The sequence below is a fragment of the Panthera onca genome, chromosome A1 (assembly GCF_046562875.1).
Source record: "Panthera onca isolate mPanOnc1 chromosome A1, mPanOnc1 haplotype 2, whole genome shotgun sequence".
NCBI lineage: Eukaryota > Metazoa > Chordata > Mammalia > Carnivora > Felidae > Panthera > Panthera onca.
Window position 1 is genome coordinate 67,922,635 of NC_138339.1, and position 20,412 is coordinate 67,943,046.

Genomic DNA, 20,412 nt, shown 5'->3' on the forward strand with positions numbered 1-20,412 from the left:
ACCACACTGAATGAGGGAGCCAGAGAGAAGAGTATGATAAACGAAGAGAGGAAGGAAAAAGCTGACGAGTGTTGTCATAGCAACTTACACCAATTCATGAAATGGGAAGAAAAAGTGGACAAAAGTGAAAAGACTGTTTTAGTTTAAAAATTGGATATTCTGGGGCGCCTGGGTGGCTCAGTCGGTTAAGCGACCGACTTCGGCTCAGGTCATGATCTCGCGGTCCGTGAGTTCAAGCCCCACGTCGGGCTCTGTGCTGACAGCTCAGAGCCTGGAGCCTGTTTCAGATTCTGTGTCTCCCTCTCTCTCTGACCCTCCCCCGTTCATGCTCTGTCTCTCTCTGTCTCAAAAATAAATAAACGTTAAAAAAAATTAAAAAAAATTGGATATTCTAGCATAAAATTTGTAATGTTAGAGAAATTAAGCTTACTAGATGTACATCTGTATAAGGTAGATGGTACAGTGCTTACCGTCTGAATTTTAGAGCAGAAAGACTGGAGATTACGTTTGTTCTTGCCACTTATCAGCTGGTTACCTTTGGAAAGTTATTTGGCCTCTTCACAACTTAATTATGCCATCTATGAGATAAAAACTAGAATTTGCTCATGGGATAGTTCTGGATACTAAATGAAAGGCTGTGTATATATGTCTCAGGACAGGGTGTGGCACATAGTAGGTAGGCAATGAGTATAAGTTATTTGGGGTTTGGATTTTACATGTCTGTCTGGAGGTCTCCTCAAGCTGATGCAGCCTCTAATATGGTTGTGACTATTTTTATGTCTTTAGCTGTTCATAAAAATAACTTTCAGACACTATGACCAAAGCCAAAAAGAAGTTATGTTAAGCCTGAAGAATAGTAGCACACTTATGAGTCATTTAATCTCTTTGCCATTTCTTTTTCTTTCGTATTTGTGAATTATTTATGGGATTTGTGCTTTTGGGAAAAAGTCCAAACACATCTCCAGCTCACTTAGGCTCCTGGAGGGTCCCTTCAGGGACCAGAAGGATTTCTGCCACATAGGAGGTGCTTGGTCAGGATTTGTCTTAATGAATGGCATTGTAAATGTGGATGATACCAATACAGATATTTGGTATTTATTGGATTGAACTAGCAATAGGTAACGTTCCTGGGAAAATGCATAAGTCAAAATAAGGAAAGCAAATAGGTCATTTATCCATCAATTTACTCAGAAAAATGTATTGATCAGCTGGCATGTGGCAGACACTGCTCTGTGCACTTGGGATAATCCAGAATAGCGGGTGAAGGGATGATTTCTAGAATACTTGGCAGCCAGTATCACTTGAACGCTAATGAGAACTACCACTAGTGATGGTAGAGGTGCTCTTCTCTGCCAGGTGATGCTCCCCCTGAAGCATCCCGGACCAAGAAGGGGCTGGGGTGATAGAAGACCATTGAGGGATACACACCAGTATGTATATAAGGACGAGGCAGAAATAATAATTTTATATTTGGAAACTTGTGTTTTAGAAAGCCAGGTATACTGATGCATTCTGGCAGTGAACAAGACAGGTAAGTCCCTTCTCATGGGGTTTTCTTTTGGGCAAGTTACTCCAATGGCATTAGAGGGCTTCTCTCCTGGGAGTGCCTTGTAGTCTAAGGTCTTGTAGTTTAAGGCCAAGTTCCTCCATTCCACAGCCCAGGGCTGTGATAGTGACTAACATCACCATGCCCAAACCCATATTTGGCAAGCATTTTTATCCTTAGCACCAATCATACTGTTTAAACCTTATCTTAGAATTAAAAAAAAATTTTTTTAGAGGTGGGGGGACAGCAAAGAGAGAGAGTCTTAAGCAGGCTCCGAGCTCAGTGTGGAGCCTGATGAGGGGCTTGACCTCAAGACCCTGATATCATGACCTGAGCTGAAATTAAGAGTTGATTGCTTAACCAACTGAGTCACCCAGGCACCCCTTAGATACAATTTATAATTTACCATAAACTTCTTCTCATGGAGGAAGCCGATTCTGAGAAGTCTGTGGGTCCTTCTGAGTTGTTCAGTTCTTAACATCTTTTTGGTTGTGAGGATACCCTCCTACCATTCCCCCATAATAAAGACAGCAGCCAATTAATTCTCACACATTGACTGTCTCTGATATTCCCTGTGAGAACTCTTATTATAGAAAAAAGATGATTTAACTTACCCTTATAGAGAAGTGACAAGTTCTTTATTTAATCTGTATTTATAAACATTTAAAATGCTTTTATGTCAGAGACTAAAATTAATGTTATCTTTCTTTGGTAGCAAGAGTGAAAATTCAGGGAGGTATATGGACAATCAGAAGTGCAGATGGTTTTACCAGGGTATAATCAGGATAAATTTGGCTAGCTGAGGATAATTGAATTTAAGGAAATGGAAAATATAACATTAGTCTACGAAAAATTCAGTCATTTATATTCTCTTGTAAATGTGCATTATATGATAACAGTAAATCATATGGTGCCTGCCTGAGACTTACTAATCAAGTCAGTCTTAGATGTGGAAAGAAGGAAATCACAAAGCTGTGGCCCAGACATTTAAATTATAACTGCCTACCTAATCCACAAAAGGAGGATTTTATGTTTAGAATTGCAGGGATGATAATGCAATGATGGCAGAGCAATCTGTATCCAATTGTGGCTCACATGTTCATCACAGAACTGTCAGATGAATTGTTACTGTTAGATCTGTTATCTATCTTTGATTGGAAAGACTGAGAGAACATAGATTGGTATTTAGGCTCTGGGTGGAATTTGTATCAGAAACTGAAAATGACATGTAGATGGGATATATTTGATGTGTCAGCCCTTACGGAAGGATAATGGGGATTTGCACAAATATACTTCTCTGCTGTAATCTCTGTTCAAGTATCTCTGTTGTCTTTTTGGTGCTTTTAGATCATAAAGACTTAGAAGCCACTTGGGCTGGAAGTGGCTTCACATGGGAAAAGCAAATTTACCACTCAGTTCATTACCCAATGATATAGCAAGCTGCTCAATTCAGTGATAGAGAAGCTGGTCATATTTCATTTTGTAAATGCATAAAATAACTCTTTAATATATAATCCTTTAATTAAGCAATCTTCAATATAAAAATCAATGTTGTTTAAAATACTAATAACAAAACCAAGCCCAAATGAGCACTTTGTTGTTCTGCTCTTAATCAGGGAAGAAACTCAGCTCTATCTTCTTGCACCATCTCAGTTTTTCACAAGAATTTGTCTTTCTCTCTGTGTGTATATAGAGGGGTGGGAGCTAGGAATATAACTTAAAAAAATTGGTATTACTGACAAAGGTAGGGAAAGCAAATATTATACAGGTAAAAACAGACACAACCTCAGTAAGTTTTTAAGAGCAGTTTTAAGACATATAAGAATTCTAAGTTCTTTGCTTTTAAACTATAGGCTTATATATTTCCTAAATATTAAGAGATTATTGGGGACGTGGAGGCGGGGGGGTGGGCTAAATGAGTGATGGGCATTAAGGAGGGCACTTGGAATCAGCACTGGATATTATATGAATTACTGGGTTCTACTCCTGAAGCCAATCCTACACTGTATGTTAACTAACTTGAATTTAAATAAATTAAAAAAATAAAAAGACTATTAGTAGATGTGTTACCCTAATTTTTTTCCCTAAGCAATAGAAGTATTTCCCTATTTGTAGAAGTAGGTAGATGAAGTGATTTTACTGTCCCCTCCTCCTTCTCCCCTCCTCCCCTCTTCTTCTCACCCCCTTCATCTCTCTCCTTCCCTTCTTTCTTCTTCTTTTAATTTAACAGGTATTTATTGAGAACTTGTTATGTAAGATATAATAGCCTAGATATTATGAAGTTAAAACTTTAGGATCACATGATAATAATTAATATTTACTTAAGTGCTATTAGACTTTGGTTATTGCAATTAGAAAACATATTTCTATGAAATCACCTACAGACAGGAGGGATAAATTGCTTATTAATTTTCTTAGATTGATTTGTACTTCTGTGGCATTTTAACTTTGCAATTTAATTGATCCTTTAAGTTAAATTATGTCTGAACTGAAATTCTCCAGTAACCTCTCTTTCACTCCAGTAAAAGGCTAAGTTTTCACAATGGCTGACAAGGCCCTACACGATCTGTCATGTTGCCTCTCTAAATTCATGTTATTCCTTTATCTCCCAAGATTATGGAACGCAGCCAAAGTTGTGCTTGGAGTAAAATTCATAGACTTCAATCTCCTCACATTAACAAGAAAGGATTTTAAATTGTTAATTAAGTATTTAATTCAAGAAACAAGAGAAGAAATCAAGCAATCTTTCACTAGTCTTTGATTAGTGGGAATCACTAATTTCACTAATCTTTGATTAGTGGGAATGTGGGTAATTTAATTTTCTTCTTTGTACTTGTATGTCATTTGCTACATTTCCATAATAGCATATATTACTTTTTAAATCAGTAAAAAAATATTTTTTTCAGTGCAGAATAAAAAATTTAGGTTAGGAAAAGGGAGTCTATTAATAATGGAGAAAAAAAGTTAGAGTAAACCCACTAAGCTTGGAAAAAGAGAAGATAATTCAGGTTTCATAGTCTGTCCCACTGTTTGAGTCATAATGAGACTGTGAAGTAATCATGGAAAAGTTAGGATGCCAACAAAGAAGTCTCAGGAAGATATCAGCTACGACAGAGATGAGCCAAGAAAGCAGAAGGAAAAACAGCATGTTTAACACAGAAGGCAGCCACATTAATTTTGTCAAGCATGGGAAAATTAGATTACAGAGAAGGAACATAGGAAAATATGTCTGGGTTGAGAACCAGCTCAGATTCTCTTCAGGAAAAAGTCAAGCAAGAGTTCACTTTTGGTGTCATGTGGTGTGAGTTAGACTGTAGAATTCACTGGCAGAGTACTTATTTTCAGTACTGGACTCGTTGTCAAAACACTTATGTTCCAATTATGTTTTTAATATTTACCAACATAGGACCATGGCCAGATCATTGACTCTAGTTGGACAGCAGTGTCCTTATTTTAAAATACATATGCAAATATCTACCTTTCCCATGTCCCAAACTGTGGTGAAAATAAAATTTCATCAGCACAGGAAGTGCTTTGAAAAATCACAGTGTGTCATTGGAACATAAGATTCTGTTTATTTTTAATAGTGGTGTATGCTGACCTCTGTTAGAGCCAGGTTCGATTCTAATGAAATGACACCTGTCCTTCAAAACCAATACTACAATCAAGAATTCAATAATACTAAATGACATGTATGATGATAAAATGTACTGAATATTGAAAGAATAGATGGTATTGGGGCACCTGGGTGGCTCAGTCGGTTAAGCCTCCGACTTCGGCTCATGTCATGATCTCGTGGTTTACAGGTTCGAGCCCCGTGTGGGTCTCTGTGCTGACAGCTCAGAGCCTGTAGCCTGCTTTGAATTCTGTGTCTCCCTCTCTCTCTGCCCCTCCCCCCTCACGCTCTGTCTCTCTCTCTCTCCTTCAAAAATAAATAAATATCAAAAAATAAACAATAAATAAAAGAAAGAATAGATGGTATTTAATTGTGGGTTCCTGGACTCTCAAGGAGGAACAATAAGGAATTATATTGTGACCCAAACATCTGCTGTGAGTTCCTATCCCTGCCCTTTGCCCCACCCCAGTGTCTAATAGATTTGCACTGAATTTTGCATTATTAACACTTTGAACAGTACACAGGGGTATTTGCTCAAGATTTTTTGGTGGAAAACAAAGTACAAAGGTCAGTCTATTTGTTAATTGATGTTAAATGAGGCTAATCTTAGTCAAATGTAATGGGGAAATCAGAAGCTATGGGAGGCAGGACATAAAATATGTAAGTTATTCCTCAGAAAATGAGCAGATACTCTGGTTTAAGTGGTTGGTGGCCTTTCCTGTGTTGATTATCTAAGTTCACGCATAGACATCTGGATATTCGTTGTTACTATATTTGTATATGCTGGTTGATGATCAAATATACAAACTTTGTAGACTCAGGTATCCAAATGGCACTGGTACCTGTTACACAACTTCATTTGGATGTTCCAGAGGCATCTGAAACTTAACACACCTAGAATAAAATTCTTGATTTTTCCCTCAAAAATCTGTTCTTGCCCTAGTCTTCTCCATCTTAGTAAATGACCACCATTTACTCAATTGTTAAGCCAAAACCCAGTTACAATCCTTGATTCTTCGGTTGCTCTCCATCTCTAAAATGTGTTGTGATCACTTCAGTTTATCTCTACTGCTGTGACTACTCCAGCATCTTGCACACACACTTTTTCAACAGCCTCCCACTAATCTCCCTGCTTCCTCTCATGCTGCCCTGCTCTGAAATCTAGTCTCTACTTAGCAGTGAAGATGGTATTTTTAAAAACCTAAAAAGAAAACAAAAATGTTGCTCTCTTTCTTAAAATACTACGATAGCTTTAAGTCACAATTATGATAAGATCCAAAGAATTTACCATGAGCTATAGCGGGGTTGATACTCATCCAGGATACACTGGTACAGCCATATGGATTATTTACAGACAGCGCCCAACCTGATTGGCTGATGTTCATGCCACATGAGGTGTTCTATGTTTTGTCTATTACTCCTGCTTCTAAGGCCTTACATGAGCTAGTAGTTCTCAGCTGGAGAATTTCAAATGTCCTAGAGGACATTTGGCAAAATCTGGAGACATTTTGGGTTGTCACAATTGTGGAGTGTTACTGGCATTAGGGAGGGGCCAGGAGCAATGCTGAACACCCTGCAGGACTCAACACCCCCCTGCAACACAGAATCATCTGGCCTTAAATGTCAATAATGCCCAGGATGAGCCACGCTGAGATCACTCTTATCCCTGCCAGCCTCATCTGTACTGCTCTCTCTCTCTCTCTCTCTCTCTCTTTCTCTCACTTATTATGCTCCATTGCCTTCTTGGTCTGCCTGGCAAATGAATACTCCCCCAGGAGTTCTCTATCATATTATTTGTTTAATTTTTTTTTCCTAACACTGAAGCTGTCTGATGTTACCTTGTTAAGTTATTTGTTGTTTTTTCTCAACCACTCTGACCTCGAGTGTAAGTTACATGATAGAAGAAAGTATTTCTCTGCCTCAGCGTGGAGAGCAGTGCCTTGATATTTGCTATGTGTCTATCTGTCCCTTTCATACCCATCCTTCTCCCCCAGACTCACTGATTTTTCACTATTGCCAATTCCTAAGCTCCACTCAATCCCCAGTCTCTAAAGGGTGTAGTGAGGTTTTAGGATAAGATAAGCATATCAGTTTCACACATCATTGGGTAATAAAAAACAGTCAAAAGTGTATTGATTAGTTTTTAGTCCCCATCAGATTGTCTCTGATTTAAAATGACTGCTTTGTCAACATCCCCAGCATCAGCAGCATAAAGCAACTTCAAAAGGCATGATAACTAAAGCCATTCCCCTGAGCCTTCTACTTGGATGATATTCTAAGACTTGTTCACCAAGATTGTTTGCCTAAGCATCCTGTGCTTAACTTGAGTTATAACTTTCCTGGTGATTAAACATCTTACAATGCTATTACAGAAGATCTGATTTCAATTTACCCTGATAGCTGTGTAAATATTGTGATGACTCCTAACTTCATGTGAACAGCCTCCCCATCCTGACCTTGAGATAACTCCACTCTGGTCATAACCTTAAGGCACATACCCACAGGGGTGTCTGCTCTTGTCCATCAACAATTATAGTCTCGGTGCCTGAAAATAAAAGACATTCAGGCAGCCTGGATCATCAGTACAGTAAAGAGCTGGCCAACATTTGAGTTGCTTTGGAATCAGTAGGTTAGTTTGTCTTTGAAATTAGGAAACCAGGTTAAATCACCAAAGTACTTGTAGGGCATCTAGGTGGCTCAGTTGGCTAAGCTTCTGACTTTGGCTCAGGCAGTGATCTCACATTTTGGGAGTTTGAGCCTCTCATTGGGCTCTGTGCTGATAGGTCAGAGCTTGGAGCCTGTTTGGGATTCTGTGTCTCCCTCTCTCTGCCCCTCCTTTGCTTGTGTTTTCTCTCTCTCTCTCTCTCTCATAAATAAATAAACATTTTTTTTTTAAAGTAATTTTGCTTTTGAAAAACTGCTTGGTTTTCCATTTGGTTTGATTCTAAAAGGTCAAATTTCAAGGAAAATCACTACTAAATCCCCCAATTTCACCATATTTAATTTTGCTTCAGCAGGACCTCAAACAAATGAATCAAAAAAACCAAAGCAAAACGAAACAAAAGGAAAAAAAATCGCACAAGGTGTGCTGACAGAAAATGTAAACTGATTTTAAGCCTTTATCACAGAAATGTCCACTTTTCTTGAAACAATAAAATTGTTCATCATAAACAGAGCTATTTATATTGATTATATTTAATATGCTGTATTTGAAGTAAGATAAGCCCAGAGTTTTTCAAAAATTTATTATTATTCTATTATTATTTACAAAACTGGAGTAATTCACAAGTTGGAGTTACTGTATTTTTTAGACCTCATAAAAATTCTGCTCTTATTACCCTTTTTGTCTCATGATAACTATAAGATTGTAAAAAGAATTGTGAATGCTCGGGCACTCCCAAGATTAAATGGTAAATCAGCTACTTAAATTCAACCCTTGAGATAGATGTATCTTCAGACACCACTTGATGTGGCCTTAATTTTCCATTGTGTTATTTTTTTTAATGTTTGTTTATTTTTTAGAAAAAGGGTGAGCGGGGCAGGTGCAGAGAAAGAGGGAGACAGAGGATCCAAAGCAGGCTCCGCCCTGACAGCGGAGAACCTGTGGGGGGCTTGAACTCACTAGCAGAGCTGTGAGATCACAACCCAAGATGAAGTCAGACACTAACAGATTAAGGCCATCCAGGCAGCCCCTTAGTTTTTCATTTTCATGCTCTAAAATGATTGAATAGTTTCCTTGTAAGTTTTTGCTTTGGAAATAAGGAATAAAGTTTCAATAGAAACATTTTAAAATGATACTTGACTGTCCCCTGAGATAATGCCCAGTGATAACCTATAGAGGAGAAAGAAAGTGTTCTAAGAGCTTATCCATTTTGTCTTTGATCGGTGAAACAACTGTACTGCTTCTTTTCTTAAAAGCCTCAATTATTTTCTTTACTCAACTTACAGTGTACACAGAATCTCCCAGCTGTCCGAGTATTGCCCAAGTATCATGTTTTTGTGTTATTTCCCTATTTAGTTCTGAACTTTTATATGGTAATCACAGTGAAAGCAAAGAGCCATTTTGATGACTGGACAGAAATTATTTGCAGCTGCGGGGCTTTTTAGCCTGTGTTTTGTTTTCCTGGGATTTGGATGATCTCTTCACCTAGACAGGAAGGTCTGGCTGCAACTGCCATATAACGTAGCAAACCTTCTGACTGAGCTGGACTTGCTGAGTCGTGTCATGAGACCTGCTGCTGCGATGTCAGTGGCAAACATGGGGAATCAATAAAGTTGTTTTCCACTGGAGTTCTAGATTTTTCTCTAATTTAGTGCTTGATTCAGTTTTTCAGTATTTGCCTTTCATGTAGTAGAAGATGGGCTTGACTTTTAAAAAAAAATGTTTTTAATTTTTAAAAAATGTTTTTATTTATTTTTGAGACAGAGACAGAACATGAGCAGGGGAGGGGCAGAGAGAGAGGGAGACACAGAATCCAAAGCAGGTTCCAGGCTCCGAGTGGTCAGCCCAGAGCCCAATGCGGAGCTCAAACTCATGGACTGTGAGATCATGACCTGAGCTGAAGTCAGACGCTTAACCACCTGAGCCACCCAGGCGCCTCTGAACTTGACTTTTATTAATAAAAGATTCACTAACCTTCACATCCTAAGAAACCCAAGTCCTCATAGGGTTGACGGAAGCCTAAACCAGGGTCATGGATGGTTGCTCTCATGGATGGTTGCTCTGGGGCAGCCACTCTCCAGAGCCTCACGTCAGTCTTCTGAGTGGTTTTCTTCATATGCACAGAGGAGAAATCAAGTTTTTGAATACATAAGACTGTAGGCACTCTGCATGTTAAAGTCTTGACCTACATTTCCTTCAGGCATTCTCACTGTATTCTTTGCAAAAAAGGGAGGAAGTTGAATTTTTTTCAATATATCTCAACCCTCTTTAATTTTTAATTTTTCTTTAATTTTTTAACATTCATGTTTTTTTGAGAGAGAGAGACAGACAGAGTGTGAGTGGGGGAGGGGCAGAGAGAGAGGGAGACAGAATCTGAAGCAGGCTCCAGGCTCTGAGCTGCTAGCACAGAGCCCGACATGGGGCTCGAACTCATGAGCCATGAGATCATGACCTGAGCCGAAGTTGGATGCTTAACCAACTCAGTCATTAATTTTTATTTTTTAATCTAAGTAACGTATTCAGCATAGTGAAAAATAAAATTGTTTAGACTTGCTTACAGTCAAAATTTAGAGTGCATCCTCAAGGAGATTCTCAGTGTAAATGGTGCGGGATCCTCTTCATGTTAGAGTGTACGGATTAGTTCCCTTCTAGTTCATTCTGAAATGTGGCTTCCCCCTCCCTTTGTCATCCAATCCATCTATTCAATATATTTTTCAATAGGACCCCAGGTACCATGTGCAGATCACATTGTTATTAGTAATTTAAATGAGTGCCCTCTGTTATTATATTTATTTCCCTTCTTCCCTAATCCCCATTCCCATTCCTTTCCACCTGCCTTTCCCCTATTGGAAACCACAGTGATGTATTCACATGTCCTTTAAATATACAGTATGCAATTTTTATAATATGCACCATTGTGTTTTAGAGTTTTTCATTTATATAAGTGATCTTGTGCTTTTTCATTCTGTTTCTACTTTGTTCACTAAATTTTCACTTTATCACTTTTCTGTTGCTACCTAGTGTATCCTGGAATGCATTCACTCCTCCTTAATTATCTATTTCCCTAAGTTTCTTCTAGCTCCCCACTACCATAATGACCACTGTGTACATATGCAAAGACTATTTGAACACACGTACCCAACAGACCTATGTGAGAAGGAAACTTACATGTATCCCAGGAGTGTAATTGCTGTGTCATAGGCCATGCACATCTTGCCATTTTCTACCTTTGATGTATTTACTGAAACCCATCAATGTACTGATAAACATCACCCTGCTCTCCTTCTCTTTGCTGTTACACATTTAATCATTTTGTATTCCTAAATCTTTATTTCAGTGGAATCTTGAGAAGGATTGGAGGCAAATGTGTGTGCTCAATTTAACATTTGCACTGGAGGTCAACCAATCTTTTTTCCAGTGCATTATAGATAGTTGGAGTGTGGCACAAAGAGAACGACTAAGAGATGGGGTGGAAAAGACATTCCCGTTGATGTTAAGCTGTGTGCAATTGGCCATAAACTTGTCATTGAAACGCATTACCTAAGAAGTGGGACACTGACTAAAAGGAAAGATTGTATCTAACTAAAGGTAGGCGTTGGCAGTCATTGTTGTTTCATAATTTAGAGGCAGTAGACTGACTTTCACCCCAAAGCATGACAATATTTCTGGAACCAAAGGCCTGTTGTCTTAGCTGACCCTCGCCAATAGGCATAGGGATTCTATTCCAAGGTTACCGTTTTTCTTGAGTACTACGACAAACCATGCCATGTTAAGTCCTACAAAGTAAAACAGTTTCAGTAGTTCATTTGACAGGACTTTCCCTTTGATTTTAGGTGGTTTTGTGATTGCTCGAACAAGACACCTCTGGGAATACTGCCATGAAGTACTCAGAATTTTGTTCCCTGGGCCACTCAACTAGGTGGCTATGAGAGGGTTAAATCTGATTTGTACTTGGAAAAAACTAGAGCAGGACTTTATAAAAAGGTGAATGCTTTGCTATCAGGGTCTGCCTACATCCCAAAAGCAATGCCCATGGTCATGTCAGCACTTTTTAAAATTGGAGTTTTCTGGGTATAACCTGTCAGGGACGTCTTTGGTTGGATTTGAAGCAAGTGAAAGTGGAAAATAGCCAAGCAAACCCCAGATGACAAGGTATTCAGCTACATTTCAAGGCACTTAACCTCCCTTTTCCCATTCTTTACACTCATTAAATTGTCCAAAGTACAGGTAACGATTCCGCATTGTTCAGGGTGGTTGTCCCACTGCAGTACTACTCTGCTTTGCCCAAATTGGACTTCTGCAGCTCATAGGTATATCTCATGGGATGAGTGGAAGTGATAGCTTGTAGGTCTTGTGATCTTGGGGACTGAACACTTGATTTGGAATCATGATTCTATTACCCACAATTGTCTTATCTGTATACTGGAGGTAATGGTAATACGAGTCTCCTTGCTATGTTAAAAGCTGCTGTGAACACCAAATAAAGTGATGTAACTAAAGGTCTAAAAGGTTTGCGTTCCTGATGTTAGGGGTTGAAATGTGTCCACAGTGCCCCTCTCCTGGATTCATATGTTGAAGTTGCCAATCCCAGGACCTCAGAATGTGACTACAGTTAGAAATAAAGTTTTTAAAGAGTTGCTTAAGCTAAAATGAGGTCTTTAGAGTGGGCCCTAATCCGAGATGACTGGTATCCTTACAAGAAGAGGAAATTTGGACACATGATACACCAAGAACACCCAAAGACAGAGGCATGATCATGTGAGGACACAGCAAGAAGGTTGCCATCTGCAAGCCACTCAGTCTACAGTATTTTGTTATGGTAGCCTGAGAAGACTAATATACATACTTGCTAGTACGTTGGAATTAGTCGCTTTCATGTTATTCTCTTCATCCTTCACAATTCCAACAAATACCCATTTAGCATCTAACACACTGGACTAACTACTGGATATACAGAGGCAACAAAGAGACAGAGACATCATACTTGCCTTCAATTATACAGACATATATTTTCTAATAATACCATCCATTCTGTGGTTTGAATCCATCCTTACTATTGTTTACTTTTCAACATATTAAAACTTTGTGTATTTATTTTGTTAACTATTTTCACCTCTGGAGTGTAAGCTCCATAGAGCAGAGAGATTTATTTTCTTCAATGCTTTATCCAAGGTTACTAGAACAGTGTCTGGCACATAGTGAGGGATCAAGGATATTTGCTGAATGAGTAATTACAGCTTAGGCCAAATAACATAAAACACATGAACAAGGTGTCATGATCAGGAAGAACATATGGAATATCTAAGGCTCAGAGACAGTCAGAACCTTCTCCACAGTCACAGAGCCTGTGCATGATAGAGGCACTCAAGTGGGAAGCCTGTGGGGTTCTAAGTCTCCTGCTGTTTTCTGCATCTGTTTGCTCTCTTCTAAAAGGTTTCTTTACTTAGGTCTTTACGAAGATTAGCTAAAAGCTAAAACTATAAAATAAACTTCTTATTTAGCATATTAATATTTAACATTAACAGGCAGAGCAGCAAATGATAAATAATATACAGATAACCTTGGGCTTAAAAGTCAATTACTCACCGTGGCCTTTACCAGGGGACATTTTGACATGGTCTCTGGCTAAGTCTTGGCCTGGGTCTTCTTGTTCAGTTGTCCCCATTCCATATCTCCAACCAGAGTTACCCATAATTTAAACTATCCTCTTTGCTTCCAGTATCAGTGAAGTTCCTCCCTGTGGTGGACACCTAAGGGACACCACTCCACTTCTCTCTCCCTTTCACATAGCCATAGCTAGGTCACCATATTCCAGTATGGCTCTGCTTGTGCCCCTGGTCACACTGGGTTGGCCAGGGGGAACTTGGTCATTGACTCAGCTTGGTCTTGAGGCCATAAATCTTCTCTGAGATTTATTCAGTATCTCTTTAGAGTCTACAACTATGAGATCTAAAACTCAGGAGTTCTATCAGCCATGCTTTCCATCATGTGTAGCAAGTGTGATGAATGGAGCCAAGCTGAGGAGCGGGGAGATTCCCAGCAGTGTTCAGGTCCTTGGTCCAAATTATCCCTCATCTTCAGTCCCTTTGCATTCTTAAGGCTGAGTTTTGTTAAATTCTCTGGTATCATTACAAATAAGATTTTCCTTTTCACTATGCTAGTTCTTTTTTTTTTTTATTTAAAAAAATTTTTTTTAACGTTTATCCATTTTTGAGAGACAGAGACAGAGCATGAGCAGGGGAGGGACAAAGAGAGGAAGACACAGAATCCAAAGCAGGCTCCAGGCTCTGAGCTGTCAGCACAGAGCCCCATGCGGGGCTCAAACTCACGAACCACAAGATCATGACCTGAGCCGAAGTGGGATGCTTAACCAACTGAGCCACCCAGGTACCCCAACACTATGCTAGTTCTAGTTGGTTCCTGTCATGTATTTACAAAAGCAGCCTAATTAATACAAATTCCAGCCTCCCTGCCTTCAGTGGCTCCAAGTGTGTTTCCGAAGAGCAGGCTTTCTATGCTAATTGCACAGACTTATATTTCTAACATTATTTTAATTTCTCTAAAATTTCTACTGCACAGAAAAAAAAACCTGTGATAAACACAACTTTGCCAATAATTTCACCTTATGGACCCTGAGTATGGCAGTGGGGAAGGCTTCATAGGCCTTTTTTGGCTTTAGGCAGGAAAAGGATGACCTGAATGTCGTCTGTGAGGATGCTTCATTTCTCGACACAAATGTCACCTCTAAAGATACCCCCTCCTGCTGCTTTTGTCCTGATGTGGAGTTAGCTGTTTCGTGGAACTTTGTAAACTCGAGAGAATTAATTCAGCAAAGATTGGTCAGTATCTCTGTGTTCCAGGCTCTCTGGTAGTAGTGGGGGTTAAATCCGAAAAAGACAGGTTTGATCCCCCAAGGAGTTCACAGTGCGGCAGGAGAGGCAGACAGGTAAACAAACAGCTACAGTGCCATCTGGAAGGTGTGCTGGGGTGAATGGAGAAAGGAGGAAATGATGAATTTGCTTAATAGGGTGTATTCAAGGAAGGCCTCATAGAATAGGTTATGCAGGAGACGTGCTTCAGAAGATGGCCAGAGCTCACAAGACAGAGCAGACAGGCGGCTGAATGCACAGAGACCGTGCAAAGACATAGCAGAGCCGCGGCACAACTGCGGACTGCTGGGGGTTACAGTGAGCGGGACAGGGGAGAGGGGAGAATGGGCAAGGACCCAGTCATAGGAGACCTTTGTACCCTGAATTTAGGTGGTAGATCTCTAACTTCAGTGCATATGAAAGTCTTCTGAAGACATTACTAAAATTCAGACTCCTAGGCCCCATCTCCAGAAATTCTGACTCAGTAGGGCTGGGGCAGCAGCTACAAACCCTAAATTTTAAGAGATCTTTCAAGCGACGAATACGTTTGTGGGTCATAGAGAAACACTTTCTTTGAGAGTTACTGGTTCAGAGGATAGGAAGTTGTGAGAGGGTTGTCATAAGCCAGAGCGGCACCATTAGGTTTTGTTTTACAGTGATTGGAGAGAATGGCTAACATGTGGAAAACATGGCAGGATGGCCATGGAGCCTCCTTAGGGTCCAAGAAGAGCTAACGAGGCCATAGCAGAAGAAACGGAGACAATAGGACAGACTGAGAGATCTGAAATAAACAGAATTGATAGGGCCACCTGGGTGGCTCAGTAGGTTAAGCACAGTCAGTTAACCTCTTGATTTCTGTTTAGGTCATGATCTATGGTTTGTGAGTTCAAACCAGAGCATCGGGCTCTGTGCTAACAGTTCGGAGCCTGCTTGGGATTCTTTCTCCCTCTCTCTCTCCCCCTCCTGAATGCTTGCTCTCTCTCAAAATAAAATAAATAAACTTAAAAAAAAAAAAAACACCCAGAATTGATAGATGATAGTATCAGATTAGGTGTAGGTAATTAAGAAGAGGGTATCTGGCTTAGTTTAGAAGGATTAGATGGGTTGTACCAGTAACCAGAATCGGCAACATGGTAGTACAAGCAAGTTCTGAGAAAAGATGGTGAATTCAGTAATTGGCATTGTACAAAATATGTCACTATTTTATTATTAGAGAATGAAAATCAACTTAGTGTAATGGTTAAGAGCACAGACTGCTTGGGTTTATATCCTGGTTCTACCACTTACCAGATTTGTGATTTTAGATAAGGTATTTAATTTTTCTGTGTGGTAGCTTCTTTATTTGTAAAATGAGTTAAATAATATTTCCTTCCTCACAGGTTTCTCGTAAGGATCAACTGAGTTAATGTTTGTAAAACACTTAGAACAGTGCCTGGCAGATAGTAAGTACTATATGATGAATACATAAATAATGAAATCTGGTTAATATTATAAATTTGAACAAACTGGAGAGTCTCTGTTGTTCTTCACTCCTTACTACCATAAGCCTTGTTAACCTCAGAAGTTTTATAGCTGGAGGCATATTTTAAGTGAAAGAATGATATTTACTAGTTTCTCATTGTGTTGGTGGATTGTGTTTTCTTGTGTTTTATTTGGGGAAGTGGACAGGTTTGGTACTAACTGCCCAACGGACCATGTGTGGGAATTGTATGTGGTTGGAAACCAAACACCTGCCATTCTGAAGTGCCTTGGGATTCCTGGCCAAGGGGAAGAGAGTTAATAAACGGGTACCCAGGCCTCACTCTCAGTTCAAGCCCCATCATTTCCAGTGGCCATTGAAAGTATACCTGAAAGAAGAAGTAACCAAGTGGAAATTACCTCTTCCAAATAGAAGTATAATCAGAGTTAAGATGATGGTAACATGATTTTCTTCTGAATCATAATATTTTATCTATAATGTAAGGAGATACACTGAGGGGAAAAAGGAGTGGGAGTAAGCTTAAAAATCAAGGAATTTTAGCTGGCAGAGCTTGGCATCCAAAAGCCATTTGTAAGTTATTGTGGGTATTCTGAGTGGTGGAATCCACAAGCTTTCCTGCTTATCTAAATTTTCTTTTTCAGATACATTTCTGAAAAGTGATTCTCTCAGCAAAATGTAATAGGGGCAATTCTTATTTTAAATGACAGCTCCTGATCTAGTGGAAAGCATTTTTTATCTCTTTTTCTATTTGTCTTATAAGGCCTATTATTAAAGAATGCTTTTAGGAAAAGTAGTACTTTAAAATTGAATAGTTAAAGGGAAGTTTAGGAAGAGAAAATTTTAAGGATTTTTATAGCAAAGAAAGTCACAAAATGAGGGAAAAATTATCCCTTGGCAAAATTTTGAAGTAGGTGAAATTTGTCTTACGTACTTCTGATTTTACTTTTAAGGGAAGTGCTGCTCACCCTTACTTTTGCTTATTATCCATGATTCTCCTTATAAACATAGACTCTGAAAAAGTTCTGATATAACCAGTGTCTTGTTCAAGAGATGAGTGACTGGTAAAGGTGTTTCCCTTTACCTGTCATATTTGCATTTAACAGAGTTGCTAGTCAAAAGTACATCTCCTTCCTTCCTTCCTAATTAAAAATAATTTAAAAAAAATTTAATTCCAGCTTTGTTAACATACAGTGTTAGTTTCAGGTGTACAATGTAGTGATTCAACATTTCTATACATTACTGAGTGCTTGTCAGGATAAGTGAACTCTTTTAATTTCTTCATCTATTTAAACTTTCCCTCTCCCACATCCCCTCTAGTAACTATCTGTTCTCTATAGTTAAGAATCTGATTTTTTATTTGTCTCTTCTTTCTTTGCCCATTTGTTTTATTTATTAAATCCCACATATGAGTGAAATCATATGGTACACATTTCTCTCTGACTTATTTCACTTAGCAGTATAATCTCCAGATCCATCCATGTTGTTGCAAATAGCAAGATTTCATTTTTTATGGCTGAATAATATTCCATTATATATGTACCATATCCTCTTTGTCCATTCATCTATTGATGGACACTTGGGTTGCTTCCATAATTCGGCTATTATAAATAATGCTGCAATAAACATAAGAGTACATATATCTTTTCTAATTAGTGTTTTCATATTCTTTGGGTAAACACTCAGTAGTGGAATTACTGGATCATAGGGTAATTCTGTTTTTAATTTTTTGAGAAACCTCCATAATGTTTTCCACAGAGGCTGCACCAGGTTGCATTCCCACCAATAGTGCATAAGGGTTCCTTTTTCTCCATATCCTCACGAACACTTGTTGTTTCTTGTGTTTTTTATTTTAGCCACTCTGACAGATGTGAAGTGATATCTCACTGTGGTTTTGATTTGCATTTCCCTGATGATGAGTAATGCTGAACATCTTTTCATGTGTCTGTCGGCCATCTGGATGTCTTCTTTAGAGAAATGTTTGTTCATATCTTCTGCCCATTTTTAAATTGAATTATATTGGTTTTTTGGGGGTATTGAGTTTTATTATGGTTTTTATATATTTTGGATACTAATCCTTTATCAGATATGTCATTTGCAAATATCTTCTCCCATTCCATAGGTTGTCTTTTAGTTTTATTGTTTCCTTTGCTGTGCAGAAGCTTTTTTATTTTGATGTAGTCCCAATAGTTTATTTTTGCTTTTGTTTCCCTTGCCTCAGGAGACATATTTAGAAAAATGTTGCTATGGCCAATGTCCGAGAAATTACTGCCTGTGCTCTCTGCAGGATTTTTATGGTTTTAGGTCTCATATTTAAGTATTTAATCCATTTTGAGATTATTTTTGTATATGGTGTGAGAAAGTGGTCCAGTTTCATTCTTTTGCATGTAGCTGTCCAGTTTTCCCAGCATCATTTGTTGAAGAGACTATCTTTTTCTCCTTGCATATTCTTGCCTCTTTTGTCATAGATTAATTGATCATTTAATTGTGGGTTTATTTCTGGGCTCTCTATTCTGTTCCATTGATCTATGTGTCTATTTTTGTGCCAGTACCATACTGTCTTGATGACTACAGCTTTGTAGAATATCTTGAAAACTGGGATTGTGATACCTCCCTTTTTATTCTTCTTTTTCAGGATTGATTTGGCTATTCAGGGTCTTCTATGGATCCATACAAATTTTAGGATTGTTTACTCTAGTTCTGTGAAAAATGCTGTTGGTATTTTGATAGGGGCTGCATTAAATCTGTAAATTGCTTTGGGTAGTATGGACATTTTAACAATATTTCAAGTACAGCTCTTTGAATAATGTGATTTCAAACACTCTAGTCAGCTCAAGAATAGAAAGACGTTATTGTTTTAGAATTGGTGTGCTGAATCCATCTGAATCATCCTTTTTGTTTGTTTGTTTGTTTGTTTGTTTAGAGAGAGAGGAAGAGAGAGGGAGGGAGCACATGTGAGTTGGGGTGGGGCAGAGGGAGAGAGAGAGAGAGAGAGAGAGAGAGAGAGAGAGAGAGAGAAACTTAGGCAGACTCCACACCCAGCATGGAGCCTGCCATGGGGCTCCCTCTCAAAACTATGAGACCATGACCCAAGCCGAAATCAAGAGTTGGACATTTAACTGACTGAGCCACGCAGGCACCCCTGAATCATCCTTTTAAAATCAGTTTTTTAGTAGAAAGTGTTGAAGAGAGCACTCTTTGAGGCACTCTACTCTGTGACAAGTGGCCAGAAGCCAGGCTACACTGAGATAGGTCTAAAAATGGGCTATAAGGTACCAGGTAGCCGCACTTCACAAGTCACTCAGAATGGGTATTTTTGGAGGGAGAAGTGTCTCTCTCCTTAGTCCTAGCTCTGTGTAGTTCTCAGAAGTCTTTCTCTAAAGATTTGTGATCTAAATAGACTTCGGGCCTATATATCTATAAGATAATAAATCTGTGTTTGTTTTAGCCGCTGAATTTGTGGTAGTTTGTTACAGTGATGATAGAAAATGAATCCATCTCTTAGTCTCTCTGTCCCTTTTATCATCATTCTCATTTATCTCTCTTCAGTTATTTTTCTTGCCTGTCAAACATCATTTAAGACTAATAATAATAATGGCAACTTGTAATAAGTGCTTAAATGTGACAGGCATTAAAATAAATATGTTACATGAATTATCATATCTAATTTTCACATTATTACTTGAGGTAAGTACTTTTATTTTCCCCATTTTACAAGTGACCAAACTAAGGCTTAGAAAGAGTAATAGCCCAAGGTCACATTGCAGTTAAATGACTAACATGACCTAAATACCAGCTGGGAATGCTTTATCCCTGGAATCAAGTGAAAATGGCTGGAATGCTGACAGTTTCTCAGCCTATGTAGAGCTAAAGCCCTTCTCAGGGATTTAGTCATGTACAACTTTTACATTCTTTTTGGTAGTTACTGTGACACAGAAACGTTTGAGAATTATGAGGGTTAGCCACTTTCTCCCAAAACTTGCTATCAGGATATAAATGAAAATAAGTCTCACCTCAAATTCTGCCACAAAAATGAACATTTATTAAACAGACGCTCATTAGTATAGTGGGCCAACACTGTTCATAAATGCATAATTTAGCAAGTTCTAATACTTTGTCCTTTCAGGTGCTTCAACCACACCTTGTACAAAAGGTTCACTTAGGCAGATATGACCATGTTTCGGAGACAAGATTCTATTACCTTTACAGATGTTCCAGGTAACCATCAATCCTCCTAAACTA